Source organism: Canis lupus, chromosome 31 (genome assembly GCF_003254725.2).
Source record: "Canis lupus dingo isolate Sandy chromosome 31, ASM325472v2, whole genome shotgun sequence".
NCBI lineage: Eukaryota > Metazoa > Chordata > Mammalia > Carnivora > Canidae > Canis > Canis lupus.
Window position 1 is genome coordinate 34,894,795 of NC_064273.1, and position 23,528 is coordinate 34,918,322.

General features: G+C 40.7%; 1 protein-coding gene and 1 long non-coding RNA gene across 4 annotated transcripts in view; both read right to left on the reverse strand.

Moving 5' to 3' along the window:
* Nucleotides 1–23,528, reverse strand: part of DSCAM (DS cell adhesion molecule) — a 734,179-nt gene that overhangs the window by 411,441 nt on the left and 299,210 nt on the right. The gene's annotated exons all lie outside the window — the stretch shown is intronic.
* On the reverse strand, nucleotides 1,421–17,081 carry LOC112661594 (uncharacterized). The gene is made up of 3 exons (XR_003137826.3): nucleotides 17,013–17,081; nucleotides 15,027–15,177; nucleotides 1,421–1,796 (listed from the first exon to the last, which is right to left on the reverse strand). It is a non-coding gene; the product is annotated as an uncharacterized LOC112661594 (long non-coding RNA).

Below are 23,528 nucleotides of genomic sequence, written 5' to 3' on the forward strand. Positions count from 1 at the left end.
AACTCAGTAGCACAGTGAAGGACAGGCAGGAAGGAGGGGCTGTAGGAAAGAATGGCACAAGACAAGATGTGACTTGCCTGTTAGTTTTTCCTTTTCATTTACTAAACATTTTGATTTCTGGATTTTCTGAAGAAATCCTCTTAAAAACACAGGTTCTATAAATACAGGATTTATGATCTTGTTCTATGGAGGACATGGGCATTCTAGTGATAAATTGCTTTTTTCCCACAGAGCTTTTTTCTTCTTCTTCTCCCCCCTGCCCCCTGCCCCTGCTGATTAAGGTTCCCATTTCTATTCATTCCTCCAGAACTTTTTAGGAGCAGATATCCATTTTATAATGGAGATTAAGTGCCCACCAGGACCTCACCATCTGAATGGCACAGCCAAAATGCTAACTTTGCTGTTTCCTTCCCAAATCTTTGTTTTTTTCTTTCTAATTCATGCTTCCATGATCACAGATCATACACTTGACCTTGGATATCTATTGAACAGCCTATACTGTGTTAAGGTTCCAGTAGAGAGGAGATGGCACCCTAGGCTCAGTAATTTGAGGGGAATCTACAAAGGGACACTTTACAAAGTTAGTGCAGTGCCCAGGGGCTGAGAGCAACTCAAAGCTGCTACCTGCCCTGGGACTGAAGAGTGAATGGGAACCGAGCAGGAGTCTCAACAACCTGGCAGGGAGGGAGCTGGTGGAAATAAAATAAATACGCTGTCAGCACTCTTCTCCCCATCTCCTTCCGGTGCCTCCCATTAGCTGAGCCCAATGGGAAGCCAGTGACCAGGGAGCCCATTGATGTACACAGCCACTTGGGACCCAAAGCAAGACAGAGACAGGTGATATAGTGGACGTGGAGAGGCATAGGGAAGGTGTGCAGCCCAGGATGCACTTCCTAAGCCAGAACAAAGTCAAAAAGATTGGTGGTTGCAAGGAGTCCCAACACAACCTCTTGCTACTACTGCAGCAATGATTCTTCATAGTCTAGAGATAATGAATCAATAGCCTCTTCTTTGTAGGATTGCCAGAGTTAGCTAAAAAAAATGCAGGACACCAATTAAATCTGAATTTCTGAGAACGTGTAATTTTGAGTATATTTGATATTTGCTTACACTCACGTTATTTACTATTTGTCAGAAACTCAAATTTAACTCAGTACCCCATATTTAATCTGAGAACCCTATGCCTTTGTATAAAGTTATGACTTCTGTCCCAGAGGATGAGGGCAAATGATGAATTTCCATCAAGTGTGTTATATTTAGTATTAATCTTGTGAGTTTCATATTTTTGCTACCCTTTCCAATTTAATTCTCGGATTCTCCCTTTTAAAAAATTATGCTCTCTATTTTTACTCATTGTGATATATAAAGACTATCTCCATTGAGAATGTACCAATTTTATTCTCATTGAGGTCATCCGTGAATTGCTTCTATTCTCATGAGAATACATTTTTTTAAAAAGGCATTAAACTTAGTGTTCTCCTGCATGGTAGTGAAGTTTTGTTACATGTCTTCTGTGTGCAAGTGGGAAATACGGACTTTAAAAATGAGTCCTCATTCAGGGATCTTCAGTATGCTTCCAGAGATAAGAAACATATGAATCTATAGAAACTCATATAAGAGCAGGCAAGACAGTGGTCCACAGCTCCAGAGGCTTCCAGGGGTTTAGTAAAGGAAAGACCATCTTCAGGAGGGATTAGAGCTTGACCATTCTAGAAACTTTATTTTCATGGTGCCAACAGTGCTTCTCACTTGTCCACGGAGATGCTGAGGGAGAAGAGGAGACCCCATGGCCAAGGCTGGGTGAAGAGGGAGAAGCCAGTAAGTGGAAGGACACACAGAAGGTGTCTCCTTCTCCCTCCCATTTACCTCTCGATAGCTCCCCAGTTGAATTCCATCTCTCTAGTAAAGCCCTAAGTCCTCACAGGACTTCTCATGACTTGGCCCTGTATCCTCATATCTCAACTCTTCTGTCTTCATTTTCCTACCTGTTCTCCTTCAGCCACACTGATCTTCTAAGGGGTCCTGAATTTTATAGGTACACAACCATGACAGGGCTCCTGACCTGCTGTTTTTTACTCCCTGCTCCCTCATTTTGACAGGGTCCATTTCCTTGCTCCCTCATTTTTTATGGCCTTCCCTAATCAGCCCCTTTAAAATAGCACCACTTCCACTATTCTCTGACCCTTTACCTATTTTATTTTTCTTCTACACATAGACCATCACCTCCCTGTGAGGTGATCATTTGTCTATCTTCCTCTCTATAGAATATAAGCTTCATGAGACCAGGTTTTTTTGTCTTCTTTTTAAATCTACTGCTATATAGCTAGTGTCTCCTCACAGCACATGAAGATCACAAATTGGTGTAAGGTCTCCATCCTGAGAGATATCACACCGCATACTTACTCAAAAGATATAAACTGTAAGCTGTGTTCACCTTCTGGCTTTGCAAGTATCCATCACTTGAAGAGTGCACCTCCAGATAACTAATAGAACCACACCACCTGCCCTCTTCTTTTTCTTTTCTTTCTTCTTTTTTTTTTTTGGTTTTTAATAATCATTAAAATCAAAATGAATTGGAATTGGGTGCCAACATCATCAAAGTCTGGTATCTAACCATGCAGACAAGTAATCAGTTCATCCAATATTTTTGTTGTTCATTTAATTTCACCTTTAACACACAGTATTACCCCATTTGAGTTTTGTTAATGGTCTTGCTGGTACTTCAACAATACAAACTCACTGTCTTCTTCAGAAGACATACCACCCAATATTAAAAAGTGTATTTAATATTTGTTGACCCTTTTACCAATAGGTCTCTAAACTTCTTCAGTCTTAGAGTCACTCTTATTTTCCCTGAAAATGTTTACATTAATTGAAGCCTTGAGATGCTCGTTCTCTGTCTCATCCTCCTTGGTTAAGTTCATCATAGACTAAACGGTCCTGAGCACAAGGCGTATCAGCCCTGCTGGCAACCCCATTAACGTCTTCTGGGTCTATTTAAAAATGCACAAAATTCCTGACAGCCATGCAGCCCTTTAAATTTTATAAAAAGGACTGGATATATATTATTGTATTTAGTTTTCACAGTAGACCCAAAATGAATTGTTTCCCCAATTTCAAAGATGAGGAAACTTGCCAAGTTGAGAGGGGTTTCGGCAGAGCCCATTGCAAAGCCCAGCTCCATGGGGAGCTCCTCCCTTCCTGTGAGTGTGAGGCTGTGCGTGATGACTCTGGTTTTAAGTGATTTTATCACAAGTTACTTCTGTGGAAAAGGCAATGGCATATGATTACTGAATCTAATTTGAGGCATTTTTCCCAACTGTCCTAATTTCCTATACACAAAATGAACAGATTCCTTAAGCAATTTGCCATGATCAAAGTGCCTTACTGTGGAGCCACCCAGCAGAAACATACTTAGGCACATACTTTTTACATGAGCCAGTGAAATAGTTTCAATGAGCGGTATTTTAATTTTATATTAATTAATTCTGAAAGTGTGTATTTGGGGATCCACAAAGACAAAGATGGACTCATCTGGAGGTCTCACACACAGAGACATAATCTGATATTTAATGATGCAAGCCATATATGAACAGTCCCTGGAGTCCAGGGTTTTAGGGCTAGAAGGACCACAGATAGCATAGACCCACTGTTCCCAAACAGTCCCAATAACAGAGACATGTGATAGTGTGTAAAGGAATATGAATCTCGGGTATAAGCACAGTTCATAAGACTAATGCTTCAATGGTAAGCAATTTCAAATATCACTTAATATTAAACCAAACACATATAATGTGGAAAAGAATTAAATCCACACAAATCTTCAAGACTTAATACAGTTTTCACAGATGGTTTAAGCTGGTAGTGGGCTACTTTGGGCAAATCCCAAACTCTCTGGGGTTTATGTTATATCGCCCTCAGGGCAGGCAAATGGGAGGATTTCAGAAAAACTAAGCCTCCTCAATTAACAGATGAATAAAACTTGAGCCCTAGACAAATTAAATGATTAATAAAGATGTTAAAATTAGCTATTGCATGAGATGCCATGCCTTTCCTGTCTTTTTTTATGGGATAATGTGCCTAGTGTCTGAACTGCTTGTACACGTGTGGGTTAAATTTGGCTGGAGTGTGCTGAAAGGGTTGATATTGGTTTTCTAGAGATGTCACAACTAACTACTGTAAATGAAGTAGCCTAACCCTAGCTCTGGAGGCTAGAAGTCAGAGATCAAGGGTCACAGGGCCATGCTTCCTCTGAAGACTCCAAGGAAGGATCTGTTCCAGGCTCCTCTCCTAAGTTGTGGTAGTTCCTTGGCTTGTGGCAGTGTAACTCATCTTGACATGACTTTCTCTGTGTACATGTGTGTTCATATTTCCCCTTTTATAAGGACGTGAGTCATTCTAGATTAGGGGCCCACCCTACCCCCGATATGCCCCATCTTAACTTAGCTAATTACATTTACAGTGACCCTATTTCCAAATAAGGTCACATTCTCAGGTGCTGAGGGTCAGGACTTGGATAACTGAATTCGGTGCAGGGATAGGACTCAACCCATACCCATACCAGTCCATTATGGCCCAGACTTAATGAACCAGGTGGTTCTGAAAAATGGTAGCCAAGCTCAAAGGTCAAGATGAGCCTTTTTAGTGCCTACCACTTAGGCTTTCTTAAGCTCAAAATAAAAAATTATCCTCATTTCCAGAATTCACTGCAACCACACAGTCTAAGATTTTCAACTTGGTACCCTATGTGTGCAGCACTAAAGATAATGTAATTGTTGAACTTTTGCTGATCTTAGGTCAAGATACACAGGAAGGAAAGCAATGGAAGTTTGAGTCAGCTGCCTTTGAGAAAGCAGAAATCTACCTGCTGGCACTATGTTATCAAGGAAGACCTCTTTGAGATCCCCAAATATTCATTAAGTGATAATAAAGAGATGGAAACATCTGTCACTTTTGAGTTAATTCATCTTTTATTTTAGTGGTCAATATTTAGATTTATTCTCCTGTCTGTGTATTTCTGCATTCTTGTTGATGGGTCAGGTAAATCATGATTGAATACTTATGCCCTGGTCTGGGGGAAGCATTCAGAGATATGCTCCGTGTTCTAGCTTCACTGACATTTCAGCTTCTGCTCATCTTTGTGTGTGTAACGCTCCATGCCCCCCCCCTGCTTTTTTTTTTTTTTTAGATTTTATTTATTTATTTGAGAGAAAAAGAGCATGTGCATGAGGAGTGCCAGGGGCAGAGGGAGATGCAGACCCTCTGCTGAGGAGGGAGCTTGACCTGGGGCTCAATCCCAGGATCCCGAGATCATGACCTGAGCCATAGGCAGATGCTTAACTAACTGAGCCAGTCAGGTGCCCCACCCCCACAGCCCACCTTGACTATTTTCTAGCCCCAAAGTAATGGAGGTCATCTAACAATTATTACTTGTGAATCTTTCATGAAACTTTTCTCCTTTTATTGAAAGGGCAACTGATTAGCAACCTTAATTCCAACTGCAACCTTCAACCCCCCTTGCCATGTAACTTAGCATACTCACAGGTAGGTCCTGGAGTAGAACCTAGGCATCTTTGGGAGTCATGATTCTGTGTGTGTGTATGTGTGTGTGTATGTGTATACACACACAAACTTGATAAATGACTTCCTTTATAACACAATGGAGTTTGTTTTATACACTTAGAACACTATCCTGAGGAGGGTTCTACAGGCTTCGTCAGACCTCTGAGGAGCTCCATGACACCAAAAGATTAAGAACACTTGAACCTACAGACAGTGAAGCTGACAACTCTGACCACCACTTCCTCTAATGAAGCATCTGCTCAAAGGCACTTTTCACGTATTCTCTTTAACGCCTACCTCCCAGCAACTTTCCACAATTAGATGCTTTATTAAGTATTTTTTTAGCTGAGGAAACTAGGGTGGCAGAGAGCGATTTGCTCCTGGCCACATTGCTGATGAGTTGCAGAGCTGAATTCAAAGCGCTCTGCTATCCCATGAGCTGAGAATTCTCCTTTAAGTCTTTTTACATCGCAATATATCCACTTACCAACTAAGACGGATTAGTATTGATATCAGCGACTGGTGTTTTCCCCCCTCTTCCTAATTTATCTGACCAGTGTTGAAAAAAATATTTGAAAAACAAATGCCAATCACTTCTGTTGCTAGCTTTCTCTCATATCAAAGAAGAACTTATTAACATGAATTTATGACAAGGCAGTACTGTCTCCCTAGCTGAGTGCCTCACCAACAAATACAAACTGAGATCTGGAGCCCAACTTTTTGTCACTGATGACTGGTCTCTTTAATTGGAGTATTTCATCAGGATTCTATTTCCTCTGGATTGTTCAAGCCACAGAGATTAAGATCTGACTCTGTGCTGCCTTAATGCTGGAAAGCATCTTCACCATGTCACTTGGAACCTGGTGGATACACTGAGACTCCGCTCTGAGTTCAGCATTGACTTATTGTCATTGTGGACTGATTATCATTCAGTTACCACTGCTATTGATCATCACCCCTGGGTCATCGATTAGCAGAACTTCTCTTTGAGGCTGACCCCCCCCCCAAAAAAAAAGGTGTTATTGTGTAATAGCTCAAACTTCTCAGTAACAGCTCTGATGAGTGTTGGAAGAACCAGGCTTGGGGCACAAACATCTCATGCTCACTGTCTCCTCTAGCTAGTTTTAGAGGCTCACATACTGCATGCCTAGAACAGGGAAGGAAGGAAAAAGAAGAGGTGAGGATAGAACAGAAGAGGAATGGGGATAGAGGAGGGAGGAGGAGAGGAATTTCTTTATAGTTTTTAACGTTCCAAAGGACACATGTATTATTTTGTAATCAAACAAAAATTATTTAAGTTATTTTTTAAAGAAATACAAAGATGAAAAAAAAAGATCCTATTATATATAAAAAAGAGAAAAAGACGTAGTGGAAGATATATGCTATACCAGCTCTCACGTTCTCCTCTGCAAAACAGGAGATGAGGCTCTGTTCATGATTTGGCTTTGGGGTTGCAACCGTGCCCCACAACCTGCTTCCCTTTACATGGGTGGTGGATACACTGCAAAGGCTTTGAGACACCTGGAGAAGAAAGTGTTTGAGGATCAGTGGAAACGGATTTAGCCTATCATGCATGAAGTACAGGGAGACCCAATCCATACAGGCAGGTGAATCCAGAATCTGTCAGAATTTCAGCCCCATTATAAAACTGTAATAAACTGTAATGCTGAGCCATTCTACCTCGCAAAAGCAGACAGCGGGGATAGAGCTATTTCTGTGTAGGCAGGTATTCTCACATGCTAAAACTTTCTTCCAGTTATTTTTAACAGGTTTATTTGCTATTTGATTAGAATAGGGAACTCTAGAGATCTTGTAATATTCATTCATACCATTCTGAGAAAAAGTCAGACAAATTCTAAGAAAGATTCTATTTTTCAGACCTTTCTCAATTGCTTTACAACTGCTTGTTGCTTCCTTCAACTCTCCCTTACAGATCTCAGAGAACACCTGAAGTGGCACATGCTATCGTGAGTTTTCTCCACTTCATGAACACTGGAGTCCCTTAATCTCTCCACCTGTTTACAGGAATACCCATATTACCGAGAGACTAGTCTGTTGCTAAGGTAGAAGGTAGCCGTCAGAACTTTCTAGCTCGAGCTATGCTGATTAAATTGCTCTTTGGGGATCTCAGCTCATCACATAAAGTCACACAGGGAGTTGTTTAATGATTGTGATATGCAGCATTCCTCTCGTGAAATCCCACCACAGTTCGCAGATCCAGTCCCTCTGTGTGTGATGGTAACAGCATCCTTGACTTTTAGCACTTCGCCAATAACTATTAATCAAAGTGTGTATCTTTGAAATGAGCAAAGTAGCTATATTCAGCTCTTTTTCATTCAGGAAGATGCTTAAAATGATGCAAAGAACCATTAAAAAAAGAGACAAATTGCCAACTGTACAGTAAAAATTGAATATAGTACTCTTGAACCAACTTGTACTTCCTTTGAGATTCTTAAAGGCTTACCGCAGAAGCTTTGTTGTTAATGCACTGCATGTTTGCATTTCAAAAATATGTAACCCATTTTATAAGCTACCCTGTTAATCTCAAAGACAAATGAGCATTGTCAAGGCTTTCTCACCACGGATCTCGACTGTCAAGCTTGCATGCCTGGACAGCAGCAATGCCTATGGCATCTGGTTTTCAGATACAGAATAAAAAATGTGTATTCCAATGAGAGACTCCTAACTCTGGGAAAGGAACAAAGGGTTGCAGAAGGGGAGGTGGGTGAGGGGTTGGGGTAACTGAGTGAAGGGCACTGAGAAGGGCACTTGACAGGATGAGGACTGGAGATTATACTATATGTTGGTAAAACGAACTTCAATAAAAACAAAAAACAAACAAACAAACCAAGAATGAGTATTCCAGCAAATCAGATCTTTCATTTGAAGGTTTGATACCATTTCCCGGAGCCCACAACTGCCCATGGCTTCCCTGATATACACAGAAAATGCCAATGGGAACTTCTGACCCACTAACCTCACAGAGAAAAGATGAAAGAAACTGAGGTTGTTGGACCACCTATTTGCTAATCTTGCTTAATTAGAAAAACCACGTGGTTCAAAATCTGCTTAATTCAAATATGAAGCAATAAACCATATTTGAAAAACAATCACTAACTGAAGGCAGCAAATTTGGGAGAATTAGTAGCCCTTTCTACACATCTGACATCATGCTTACTCACCAAAATGTCATGTCCATATATATGGCCAAAGGAAAGGGTGACTTTCTAGGAGGAAAAATATATTTTTGATCTTACTGTATCAGCAAAATATTAACCCCAAAAATAACATAGAAGGTACTGATCTAGTCATAGTCAAAACAGGGGAAGAAAACATATTTTGCCCCACTGTCACTAAAACATTAACAACAAATATAAAGCATCAGAGAAGCTACACTTTAATTTGATAATAGACTTCCCTTGTTAAAATGCCATCAATCTTTATTAAATACCAGGGTCTGATTTTAGACAATAGTCTTATCATTCTTCTATTTGACTTATGGATGACAAACACCACGTTCACATATTTACATATACTCTGCTGTTTTTACGTAGCAAAATCATGCATTTCTAATGTGTGCTTCCTATTGATTAAAATACCTTGCATTTATAGGAGCTGGTCAGGACTGTTCCATGACTCCTTATAGAACTGCTGTACAAAAGCACTAATCTGTAGATCTTCATGGCCAGAAATTCACAGATATTTACTAAAGGTAGTTGTGGAAAATGGGCAAAGGGGCACCTGGGTGGCTCAGTCTGTTAAGCATCTGCCTTCAGCTCAGGTCATGATCCTGAGGTTCTGGAATCAAGCCCCATGGAGCCTGCTTCTCTCTCTCCCTCTGCCCCTCCCTCTACTCATGCACACACTTGCTCATGTGCACGCTCTTTCTCTCTCTCAAATAAATAAATAAAATCTTTTTAAAGAAATGGGCAGGGATGAATGTGTTGCTTATTTTTTTTCCCTAAAGTGGAACAACCTTCAATTGAGAAGGCATATTTAATCTGGATATAGGGAAGTGTGTGTTGGGATCGCACTACCAGAAATGGAAGGAGAGTCTTAACTTTGGGTACTCACTATTCCGAATTGTTTGACTGGGAAAGCAAAGGGACATTCACTTTTGTAACTTTTAGAAAATAAATAAATCAATAATGGAATGGATAGAATGGAATATGTTGAGATTCATACTTTATCCACACTTTAAATGGGAATTCACACTTTAAATGCTATTTATAACCCAACGGAGAAAGTAAAAGATCCAAAGAGCTGGTTATGATTATCAGAATAACTTATTTATAATCGTTAAAATGCAAACTAGTAATGGTAAAAGGATCCCAAGCATAGATAAATTTAAATCAAATTTAAAATATGCTAACTAAATCACTTGGCGTATAAACATACAGGAAAACAACAGTCCAATAGAAGGAATAATGGCAGAATGATGCATTTCAGACATAAACCTTTGGTTGCTGAGTAGTAAGAATCTGGTAAAAAACATTTTTCAGTGGGAGTTGTGTGTTACACAGGAAAGGGAAAGGCTTTTTTGTTCAGCCCTCTGTTTCCAAGAGCACAGCCATCGGTAGCCATAGAAGCCAAGAAAATAAACCATTAAGTAGAATTTAAAAGGAGTATGGACAGTGAGCCCAGACGCCCGAGATGATGTCAAACCTTGCCACCATTCCCCAGTAACCTACTGATTAGCAAAGGGTCCTTTTCTAAGATTGCTTCTCTTTTACACTTAAGCATAAAGAAATAGCTGGCAGATCCCTGCCAACATTCAATGGCCTAGAGATTTGATTTTCTGTTCTTCACTGGAGGGCATTGAGGAAGGAAAGATGTCTCCCCTTTGTTCATTTCACTAAAAGCCAGGGGGCTGTCTCTGATTTCCCAGGGGCATTTCACATGCTCACCCCAAGGGCAAATGTCAACACGCAGTGGGTGCAGATTGACAAGGAGATCGGACACGGACAAGGACCCGGTCAATACATAGAGCTTTACACATACAGCAGCTGGCCAGTGAAAATTCTGTTAAACAGTCATAGAGAATCACACTCAAAAGCAGGAATAAAAGCTCCAGCACAATGACTTCACACTTTGTGAAGTTAAAAAAATTGCATATGTGCATTTTGAAGAAAAACAAAAAACCCCAACTAAACCAGAAAATGAATTCGATAAGAAATGTTCGAAAGTTTTTTTTTTCCCCCCTGAGGGACTCCAAAATTAACCCCTGAACATAACAGAAATTAAAAAACAAAAATTCACTGTGAAATCACTAAAGGGCATGGCTAAATCCAATACAGAAACAAACTCTGGAGGGGCTATACTTCAATGACAGGCAATCAAATTTAGAAGGATATTTATTAATTTCAGTGGAGCTAGTGCTTTTATCACTAATATTCCAGCTGTGTAGACAGACATGACTAGGTATTGCCTTATAATTAATCTCCCTTGTCTGAACTAAGAAATAGCTTAATTTTTAAATAGTAAGTTGTTCAGGAATTAGTACCATGCTTATTTACATATTAGAATAGAAGCAAGAAATTTTTAAAAAAGATTTTATTTATTTTTTTCCTGAGAGACCCAGAGAGAGGCAGAGACACAGGCAAAGGGAGAAGCGGTTCCAGGCAGGGAGCCTGATATGGGACTCCATCCTGGGACTCTGGGATCACACCCTGAGCCACCCAGACGTTCCTAGAAATTTTTTTTTTTTTTTGCGAAAAATCACATCATGTTTGTTCTACAGTCCAAAAACTCCATAAAATCCTCATTTAAAAAAATTTATCAGAATAATTTTGTATTGTGCACACATCTGTTAATATTACAGATTGGATTTATTTGGTGGATAGTAAAATCCTATTAATTTCTGTGACTCTGTATGTGGTATATTGCTTTATAGTTTATAAAGTGTTTTCACCGGTTCTCAGTTATTCTTAAGAAAGGAGAACAGAACAAATATTCCTGTATCCATTTTACAGATAAAGAAATTGATATTTTCTAACAGCTCCCAAGAAAACACAGCTGTTAAGAACCAATGTTAAAAATATATTCATATAAATACAACTAAGAATAAAAGGAATTAAGCTTTATATAAGTTATCACATGAATTTATCAGAGTAACATGAGAGTTCCCTTTGAAAAAGAAGTTCCGTAAATTCAGTGCATGTTACTTAAAAATAACTGAACATGATCTTGGTTGGGCAACTTTAGCTCTTCTTCAAAAAGAAAGCCTTCTTCAACTACAAAAGAAGTGAAAAGGATTGACCCCAAATCAAATCATTAATGTCCCATTCAGCTCAAACATCCCATGAGTCTATGAACTTTGTACTCTCATGAATAAAGTCAGGGTCCTGAGCTTCCACCAAAGCCAGCCCCTTCCACCTTTGGCTGAACATCAGCCGCCATTTTGTCACCTAGCAGGTATCAGATTGAGGTCTTGTTTCCATAGAAATGACCTGTGCACAGAAAGAAGTTGAACAGAATGAGAACAGAGAGGGAGACAGGCCACACGGTTTTGCAATAAGAGGGTGAGTGTGTTTGAATCAATCTAACAATGATCTCCTTCTACCTGAACTCCATTCAGTGACTGCCAAGGAGAAGAAAGGCATTTGTCCATCCTACCCTGAATGAGCCCTGTTCTTTCCCACTCACAAAAATGATGGAGTCTATTTTCTTTCTTATTTATCCGTTCACCAATGTTAATTTAACATTTACTCGTGGTGGTCCCCCTGCTGCCCATTGGGGATACAACGGCAAATAGACAGGCATTCTCATTGTCCTTCCCAATCTTACATCTATTACTTCCAGCTGTTGGAAATATGGGCCTCTTGTGATGTTCTGGAGTCTAAATTGTCAGAGAGAGTAAAATTCAATAGTAGTCAAAGCTTGTAAAAGAAGGGGCAGAGGAGAGCGTGTGAAGCTTCCTTCACACCACATTATTCCATGCCATTGATCGCCAGGAACAAGTAGATCTCAGAAGGGTTCCTGTAACTGGACAGTGTTTGGGAAGCATCAGCTTTGGACTACCTGGTTATCAGTAATGGAAATACACCTCCATTTGCACCCTTGCACATAATATTTAAATCTCACTGCATATTTTACCTTTTTATAGTGAATTTATATCATTTCATCCTTATAGGCCTTGGGAGTAGTAGTCTCTAGCCTCTTCTGCTCACATCTGGACAGGCCCCCTCCATTAGCGCTGTTAACAGCACCACTATGTCCTTGGTGGCTGCCCTTTAGACCTGCTGAGAGGGGACAGCAGATCTGTCCAGTTTTCAGTAATTCCTCCAAAACTTCTCTCTGACCACAGGGCTCAGTTAGGCATCATGTTCCTCTCCCCTACCTTTTCTTATTATTTCTTTTTTTTTTTTTTTTTCCTCACTGGTACTTGTCTGTCTTCTTGCATCCTCCTATCTTTTGTTACCTATTCTACTTCACTCAACCTGCCTTCTCTTCCTGTCTTTTCCTCCTTGCCATGAATGCCACTGAGTCTCACCCTGTGCAGAGAGGTAATTCTCAACCACAGGGAATACACATCATAGCAGGAGACAGTGATGTTTCCTCACTCAGGTCATGCATCATCTCTAAGGAGATGTAATTTGCCCCTGGAAGGAAAGAGGTGGGCGATTCAGGGCATCTTGCCAAGACAGGATGGAAATTACCACCCCAAAACATATGTGCACACTATTTACATCAGCGTGCAGGAGCCACGGTGGTTGAAAGAATAAACTCCATCTTGGGAACAAACAAAAATCTAAGAGCAAAAACACGCATATGGGTGTTGAATAAATGGAGAGATTACAAGAAAAATAACATTTTTAGAAGGAGACTTTAAAAGCTGGAAAATGTATGTAACAATGAAGAAAACATAAGTTCAGTTGAAAATAGTCAAACTATTTTCTGGAAACCAGATCATAGATTGGATGAGGAAACAGAAAGGCACTTCATAAACGGTTGACACTCTAGTCTCAGGACTGCTAGGTAAACGATGTGGTGATAGATGGTATACAGAACCCACATGGAAAAATCCAAGGCTGCTTGTGCAAGCGCGGGCAGGCATCAGCTGGGCAGGAACTAGCAGGCATACATTTGTTTTCAAAAATTTGCCTTTGCCTCCTGAGTGCCTCAGTCTGTTAAGCGTCTGCCTTCAGCTCAGGTGGTGATCTCAGGGTCCTGGGATCAAGCCCCACCTTGGGCTCCCCAAAAGCAGGGACTCTGCTTTTCCCTCTTCCTCTGCCCAGCCTCCTGCTTGTTATCTCTCTCTCATTCTGATAAATAAAATTAAACACACACACACACACACACACACAAAATTTGCCTTTCAAAAAATGAAAGCAACCTTCTGAAATAATTTAAGAAAAGCAGGGCATGTACAAAGAAAATCTGACAAATATGGGCAAACCATACTCCTTGTTTCTAAAGAATTACAGGAAAGCTCTTCCCTCAGTCCTCTGTGCTCCATTTACAATTCCAGAATCACCTTTTCTCTCACTATATGTTGTCACTGGACCAGGAAGTCATGCAGTGCTTCATCATCCCAGGGAACATGAACAAGGTTCCCTGATTAATTTGAGTGATACATACTTATTCCTCTTAAAATGTAGTTCACTGCTAAAACTCTGGATTATTAAGAAAACATCCTAAGCTCCAGCTCAATACATCAAAATATAAGAGACTGTCTCCTTACTCAAAATGAACCACGGAACCCCTGGACCTTTATTTTTCCTCTTAATATTGCATAAAACCTATAAGAATTTTCCAAAAACAATAGTCAGACAACACAGGCTGCACCAGTGTACATCCTAATGCTCTGTGGCCATATCCAGTGGTAAGATGAAAAATGCCAACATGTGTTTAGATGTTAAAGTTTTTTTTTTTTATTTTATGGAGCATGGTGATAGGATACAAAAATGGACTCTGCAGAAGAATTTGCTTTTGTTCCTTGTTCTCTCTCTCATTTAGTAAATGTAATATGTAATATTGTCACATAAATATGTAAATATGTGTTGGGGCACCTGCGTGGCTCAGTCGGTTGAGCATCTGACTCTTGATCTCAGCTCAGGTCTTGACCTTAGTGTTATGGGTTCAAGCCCTGCATTGGGCTCCATGCTGAGCATAGAGACTATTTAAAAACTAAATTAATAAAAAATTTTAGAAAATACGTAATGTGTTAAATAATAGTAGTTGTTAAACCATGACTAAAACAGGTTTATCAACAGAGCTTGTGAAATCCCAGGTATTTTTTCCAAAGGGCCTTCTGAAGGGAATAACCCAACTTAGATATGAAAGTGCTAAGTGAATCATCTGATCGTTTGATCCTAAAACACTGGCAAGGGTGAGGTCAAGGACTGCATGGGGGAAGAGATGGTGAAATTTCGTTTCTAAGAAGAGGCAGTGTGCCCAAGCGATTTCTATTTTTCCTTAAAGAGCGAGCTCCCAGTATTAAAATCTAGAACATTAATACTTACAAGTTCATCACTTCTACAGTTTTCAGAACACAGCAGAAACTACTCTGCTGTTCCTCCAAAATAGGAAAAAAGCTTTTGCTGAATGCATCCCATTTTCTGAGGTAGCACCATTTCCAAAGCAATGGTTTTCTTAAACTTTGTTTCTGAAAATCTGAAAAAGGTCACTTCATCAAAAGCTATATACTCCATTAGTTTTCAACTTATAATTTTGAAAAGTTACAAAGGGTCAGTTACTAAAAAACCGTAGGGCGACCTGAAGCATCTCTTTCACTAATCTGGCCACTCAATGACAATTTGCCACCTGCTGCCACCACTGACACTTTTTAAAAGAGAGACACTCGGATAAACCTCATTGGCTACGATACTGCCACGGAAATATCAGAAAGGGAGACAGAACGTAAAGACTGCTAACTCTGGGAAACGAACTAGGGGCGGTAGAAGGGGAGGAGGGCGGGGGGTGGGAGTGAATGGGTGACGGGCACTGGGTGTTATTCTGTATGTTAGTAAATTGAACACCAATAAAAAAAAATGAAAATAAAAAAAAATAATAATAATAATAAAAAAAAATAAATAAAAGAGAGACAATAACCATTGTTGCCACTGAACAATTTACAAACATGTTGCAAGGGTGTCTGAGTGGCTCAGTCAGTTAAGTGTCTGCCTTTGGCTCAGGTCATGATCCCAGGGTCCTGGGATCGAGCCCCAGGTCAGGCTCCCTGCTCAGCAGGGAGTCTGCTTGTCCCTCTACTCCTCCACACCACCCCTCTGCTCATGCTGTCTCTCTCTCTCGAATAAATAAATAAATAAATAAATAAATAAATAAATAAATAAATAAATAAATAAATAAATAAAATCTTTAAAAGAAAAATAAAAAAAAATTAAAAGTATGTTGCATACCTGATGCCCTTTTACCTCAAACACTTCAACATTATCTTCCAAGTAAAAACAGGCTTTTATATAAGCATAGAATAATGAACAATTTCAGGAAATTAAGATTTTACTGTGACTGTCTTTGGTCTTAAGTGGTAGAGTCACTGAACTCCAATCAAAAGTAAAAATACTTTTCCTTCATTATAAACCAGTATTTTTCTGACTCCTCATGCCAAGGAACTAAGCAGAGTAAAATTCCTGAGGGCAATGATTTGCCTTCCTTATTCTTCCCAGGTGTCGAGAAGCCCCCGGGGAACATGCAAAGACAGTATTTGCTGACTGCCTGACACCGTGTGATGCCTGTTGAGTACCTTGTGTGCCTAGAACAGACATGGGAGCTGATTCTCCACTATGCTTATGTTTCAACGTTGATATAACTCATCATTTGGGAAATTACTTGCTTTTTTAAAGGATGATTACAAAACATTCTTTTCCTACAGATCCCGCAAACATGACCAGAAGTCTTGGGTCTTGATTTATTTTTTTTTAAGTATGCTGGGCCTGTGTGCCATTGGTTTGGATGTTTAATATCCAGTGAAAGTTACCACTGGTAATAACTATCCCATTGTTACCACTGGTAATGCTGGGGGCGGAGGGGAGAGAAGGGAGTTATTAGTTTAGGTTGATCATGGGATTATGAAATCCTGTTATCCTCTTACTCCCTCCCCCCACTGTCATTCATTCATAAACAAAAGAATAAATCTAGCCTTCAAAGGAAAAGCAAGACTCTCCAAACTGAACTTCTATAAAAATTAATTTTTTAATAACAGCTTGGTTTTATCACTACTTCCCCAAATGCTAATTAATTCTAACTCTAAGCTATGTAATTATAATACTTCTGCTGAAATACTAAGTATCTGGTGCCCCTGGGGTGAGGCAGGGAGAAGGTATCTCACGTTCCACCCAGCTCTTCCCAGAGTGGAAACAGTGGAGCAGCCCCCGCGCCCTGCACCTGCTGGTGCACCTGCAAGCCCTGCCCCTCATCTCCAGCTGGGGGGGGGGGTTTGCTGACAGATGGCACCCCTCTCCGTGGGGCTGGGAGGAACCGAGGCATACCGAGTTATTTTTGGCCAGAACCTTCAGGAGCCTTCACTGAGTCCGTGGCCTAAGTGGCCGCGATATACCTGCAGAATGTGAATTGATGTTGCCATGGAAATAGGACAACTCTTCCTGGTTCTGTCAAAATCCATCTCTCTCTGCCACCAGGCAGGGGTCAGAAAGGGAAGAAACGGAGCAGGGGGGCTTCGGTGGCGCCCTGCACCCGGTAGGGTCGCACAATCCGGTCTGCTTTCTAGGTGGAGACATTCACATTCACACACAGGGCCATTGGGGGCCAAATCTCTCCCTCTCCTCCCTCCTCTCCTCTCCCTCTTGCCTGCTCTCTCTTCCCCTCTCTTCTCCCTCCTCCTCCCTCTCTCCTCCTCCCTCCTCTCTGCATTCTCTCTCTCTCTCCTCCTATCTCTTCCCCTCTCCTCTCCTTCTCTTTCTCTCCCTCCCTCTCTCCCTCTCCTCTCTCTTCCCCTCTCTTCTCTCTTCTCCCCCTTCCTCTCTCTCTCTCTTTCTCCTCCCTCCTCTCTGCATTCTCTCTCCCTCTCTTCCCCTCTCTTCTCTCCCTCTCTCCCTCTTTCTCTCCTCTCTCTCCTCCCTCTCCCTCTTCTCTCTCTTCCCCTCTCTCTCCTTCTCCTTCCTCTCTGCATTCTCTCTCCTCCCCCTTTCCCTTCTCTCCTCTCTCTCTCTCCCTCTTTCTCTCCTCTCTCCTCCCTCTTCTCTCTCCCTCTCCTCCTTCCTTTTCTCTCTCCTTTCTCTCTCTGTCCTCTATCTTCCCTCTCTTTCTCTCTCCTCTCTTTCTCTCTCTTCTCCCCCCTCTTTTCTTTCCTCTCTCTCTTTCTCTTTTCTTTCTAGACAGTAGTGAATTCAAGCATTTTCCACCCTGGATCCTAAAACCAGCCTTTGCTGGCCTGCTACCTAACATCTTCAGGGGTCCGTTTCCCTTGCTGTCACTTGAGGAAGGTGACCCAGGTGATCACTAAACCATCCCCGTTGAAGATTTCCATGAGGCTATTTAACATTCTGCTTTCAGTGTTAATAGGTATTAGCCCGTTCTGCCCAGACCTAAACTGAAATGTCATGATTTAAGTCCATGGAAACAGGGCCATGGATGTAAGAATAGCAAACCAGTAGAAGATGACTCCCTCTTCCTTTCCCCTGCTTTCGGGCTGTAGTGTGGTACTGGTGCTGGGGCCTGTGGCTCTTAGCTCCTGGGACAACAGCAGGAAGGCCGACCATGGGATGGCCAGGCAACAGGGCCCTCTATTCCCCTGCCTGTGGGAACCAGGAGGGGCAGCCTGCTGCTATTTTCCTGGATCCAGCCCACTGCTCTCACCTTGAATCACTGCTTTGGCACAGCAGCTGGGCCTGACCTTCAGCTACTCTGGTTTGCAGAGATACTTGTACTTAATGCAGAGGGAGGGCATACCCAGGATCTGGTGGTGCAGGTGTGTATGTACATGTACACACACACACACACAGATCCTATTGGTTCTATTCCTCTAGAGAACCCTCATACGATAGATTTTTGCCTAATGTTTGAACAATGAAACCTAAACACCACCACCACACAGGCCCCTTTGAAGCTCACATCATTCACCTGGGTAATTCAGATCACAAAACAGGTGCCTTACCTTCTTGCATCCTCTGGACTGCAACACTTACAGCCCCGGACCCCTAATATCAGTGAACACTCCCATTATTTCAGACATCTCATCTATTAGAAGACATCTAACTACTCTGATCCAATATGTTGCCTGAGAGGCCTTAGTCATTGGCCCTACATGAGGCATGAATGTAGGGATATATTTCCATTGGAAGAAACTCGATGAGCCATAGACCTATATAAGTTGAATTTCAGGGGTACTGGGAAATGCCCACACATATGTCAGGTTTGCATGTCAGTAGGCCTGCCTTACTTTTTAATAACCCTCCTTCTTTTAGAAGAAATGAATCTCTATAAGCATAGCAAGTCAAATGGGGGGCGAGGTTAAATGCAATGCTACCATATTCCAGCAAATATGTTTCCCATGAAAGTGTTTCAAAATCAAAGATTGCCATCAAAGATCTAAATGTCTTAAGCGTGTTTATACTTGTATAAGTTCTTAAGGGCACAAAACAAACATACCCCACTAAGACTGAATAAAGAAATACATGGCGTGTATATATCAAACATCCTAAATGATTAAATTCGAGTTAGCACCTGATAGCTAAATTGAAACAGTCCTTATCTGCAAAGCTTCTAACAGATTTAATAAAATAAGATTGCAAGAGACTCCTGAAACACCTTCTGTCTCTGGGGTCTTACAATAATCCTACAACACCTACTCTACCTACAACATTGGTTCTCAACTGGGAGCCACTTTGCACTCCAGAGGATACTTGGGTGAATATCTGGAAATACTTTTGGTCATAACTGGGAGTGGGAGGATGGGTGATACTGACATCTAGTGGGTAGAAGCCAGGGATGCTGCTCACTATCTTAAAATGCCCAGGATAGCTGGCTCCCCTTCCCCTAGAGCAAAGAATCATCTGGCCCAGAATGTCAACAGTGCTGAGGTTGACAAGCACTCTAGAACAAAATTCAGCATAAAGTATGTGCTTCCCACTGGCATGTGTTATAATTAAACTGAAGAGGGAGACAGAACTCTAGATTAAATTGAGGGCAGTAAGTACCAGGCAGTTAGTAGATCAAAAATTGGTATAAACTCCAAGCGCAAAACGCATGCAGTTGTCCTGAGGAAGGGAGCTAAGCAAACAAAGACCATTTCAGCTCGGTTATCATGTGTTAGCTCAGATCCACAAGAAGGGATAATAGCAATGCGATTTGTTCCACTTGATTATAGTTCATTTTGCTCAACAGGGAAGTCAGATTTGATGTTCATGATCATCAAGCACAAATCCTACAAAATGTATTTAATAAGAATGCGATGTAGTTTCCAATGCCTTCATTAATTTGATTTTTCCCCCTTTCAAAACAATAAATATTGATAACTAAATCAAGGTCACGTTATCTCTTTGGGTTTCAACTCCTCAGTTTTGAAACTGGAGAGTTCTACTTGGTGAGTCTTTTTGAACCGGAGTACACAAAATTCACCAGCCGGTGTCTATAGTCGGTCATGAGCAAAACAAAATTCATTTTAGGAAGCTATTAAATCTCTATATCTACAGGGGGCTGTTTGAAAAAAAATATATGCACCCCTGTGTTTATTGCAGCATATTTACAGTAGCCAAGATATGGAAGCAGCCCAAGTGCTCATCAATAGATGGATGGATAAAGAAGATGAGGGATATCTATGTACAATGGAATATCCTCAGCTATAAAAAAGAATGAAATCTTGCCATTTGTGACAACATGGATAGACCTAGAGGGTATTATAAAATAAGTTAGAGAATGACAAATATATCATTTCACTTAATGCGTAGAATATAAAGACCAAACCAACCAAACAACAAACAAAAAACAGAAACAGACTCATAAGTACAAAGAACAAACAGAGGGGATGGGCAAAATAGGTGATGAAGATAAAGAGGCACAAACATCCAATTATAAAATAAATAAATCATAGGGATAAAAAATACAGCATAGGGAATAGAGTCCAATGATATCAAGACTGTCTCAAGAACTTGAATAAATATGAGAGGCTGATGAAAAGAATTCGTTTTTTTTTTTTTAATGCCATGTCTACCTTTAAAAATAAACTGGTAGCAGCAGTTTTGATACCTAAGAAAATTTAGATCATGAGCAACTTAAAAGCTAGAATTTTCATCAACAAACTCTCCCAAATTAAGCTTTTTAAAAATTTGGTATTTTCCAACATTTTTTTTCCAAAAAATATAAAATTTGGAAAAGTAAAAACAGATATTCAGAAATCCGTATCATTAGTATTCAGAAATCCGTATCAATGGGAGAATTGTCTTTCTCCTTTCCTTTTCCGTGTCTTTATTTTTAAACTTTTCCACCAGTTTTACTAGTACAAAGATGCTAAATGCACAGAAGTAACATAATAACTATTTGTAAAGTCTTTCCCTCCTTTTGTTGCTCGTGATTGATAAAAAATTCAACATATTAGATTTTTAAAATTGTACATAATTGTAAAAATTTTATTACATAAATATCACATATACATATACATTTTAATTAGCTTCTCTTAATATAAAAATCCTAATTCTATGTAAAATGTTTATACATATACATATATAAATATAAACAATAAAAATATATATAAATATCTTATGTGGATTTAAGCTTTTCCAGCATTTTTGTGGGTGTGTTGCCATGAATTAACAATCAGGACAAGCTCTTAGTATACAATATGTCCGCTACACACGTTATTTGGGCTAGCAAAACTAATTCATTTTTTTCCTTAAGTTTTCTGGTGAAAGGTGCCTTATTTGGCTCAGGGGAGAAAAATTCATAGATACTTGTAAAATTCAAGTACATTATGTTAATTTACATGATAGTGATACCAGTAATATGCTAGAGAGACCTTAGAAAAATTTATCATAACTTCACAAATAAGCATGCTCAATTCATATGATTTGTGTTTATAGATACTATTCCCAAAGTGGATCTTTATTTGTGGTGTATTTATCTCATGCAAGTATATACAAATCATAGGACATCAAATAAATATACCCGGGGATGCAAAATTAAAGATTGACGCCATGCCAGCAGACATGAACAGACATATCTCCAAAGAAGACCTACACATGGCCAACATGCACATGAAAAAATGCACTGCATCACTTGCCATCAGGGAAATACAAATCAAAACCACAATGGGATCCCACCTCACACCGGTGATCATGGCAAAAATTGACAAGACAGGAAACAACAAATATTGGAGAGGATGCAGAGAAGGGGAACCCTCTTACACTGTTGGGGGGAACGCAAGCTGCTGCAGCCACTCTAGAAAACAGTGTAGAGGTTCCTCAAGAAGTTAAAAACAGAGCTACCCTATAAGCCATCAATTGCACTACTGGGGATTTACCCCAAAGATATAGATGTAGTGAAAGGAAGGAGCGCCGATGTTCATAGCAGCAACGTCCACAACAGCCAAACTGTGGAAGAAGCCATGATGTCCTTCGATGGATGGATAAAGAAGATGTGGTCTATATACACAATGGAACATTACTCAGCCATCAGAAAGGATGAATACCTATGATCTGCTTCTACATGGATGGAATTGGAGGGTATTATGCTGAGTGAAAGAAGCCAATCGGAGAAGGACAATAATCATATGGTTTCACTCATATGTGGAATATAAGAAATAGTGAAAGGGAATACAAGGGAAAAGGGGAAACTGAGTGGGGAAAAATTAGAGAGGGAGACAAACCATGAGAGACTCCTAACTCTGGGAAACAAATAAAGGGTTGCAGAAGGGGAGGTGGGGGGGGGGGGATGGAGTGACTGGGTGATGGGCACTGACGAGGGCACTTGATGGGATGAGCACTGGGTGTTATACTATATGTTGGCAAATTGAATTTAAGTAAAAAAAAAAAAAGTTATATAAAAGAAAAAAAAGTGACGCCATGCCTCCAGATTTTGGAGGAGCAGTGTCCCTGTTTTTGTCTAGCAGTAGGCAGGGGTGCAGTTAGAAAAGATCAGAATAGATCACCACAGAATGTGGGGCTTCATGCTCTAGGCCTCAGACTGCCATGAAACAAACATGGTTTGGGTAAGAAGAACAATTACACACTCCTGTAAACCCTTCTCTGAATGTATCAGTGGTTTGCTAAGATATTAAAACAGTCACTTTTCAGAATGAGTTTGGTTTTCGTCACCAAGCCTTCTGCACACCCAGGGACTCCCATGGATCCCTAACCACAGGCGTATCATTAATTCTTCTCTCCTACTCTTTTCTGGCTTGCTGACTTGCTCTCCATTTCCACAACATCAGTTCTTCCATCCTTAGGGCCCTCAGCCCTGCCAGGCTCTCTGCCCAGCAGGGAAGGATTGCAGAGTGGATTCCAGAGTGTGCAAAGGCCTAGCACACTCAGTTGCTCTGGTCTTTTTTTCCCCTTTGGGGGCATTGCATTCTGTGGTTGGAATGGTGCCTAGTGCAGTAAGAAAGAGCAAGGACTTTAAAGTCAGACTTGGTTCCTGGCTGTGTGGCCTCATGAAGTTCGCTTAATGCTTTGAGGCAACCATGTTCCAGTTTCAGCCCAGAGGGGTCCCACTGCACACAGCTGCACCCTATACCTCGGAGCCTTCTCTAGCCAGCAAGCAGGACAGGCAGTGCTGGGGGCCAAAGTCCCCAGGAACAACCCTCAACCATAGATAAGGCAGGTTTGTTGTACCTCAGGTGTGATCCTTCCTTAAGGAAGGACCAGGTTTCTCAGCATCCCAGGTGGGGCTGAGCCACCAATCTCAGATGTCCAGTAACCCACTGGACAACAATCGCTTTACTATCTTCTTTCTTTTCTTGTCCTAATTCCCTGCCTCTGAAATAAACTGCTCACACTCAATTTCTTGTCTTGGGGTTTCAGGGAGGCTGCATCAGCTCTTTAAATGGAAAATGA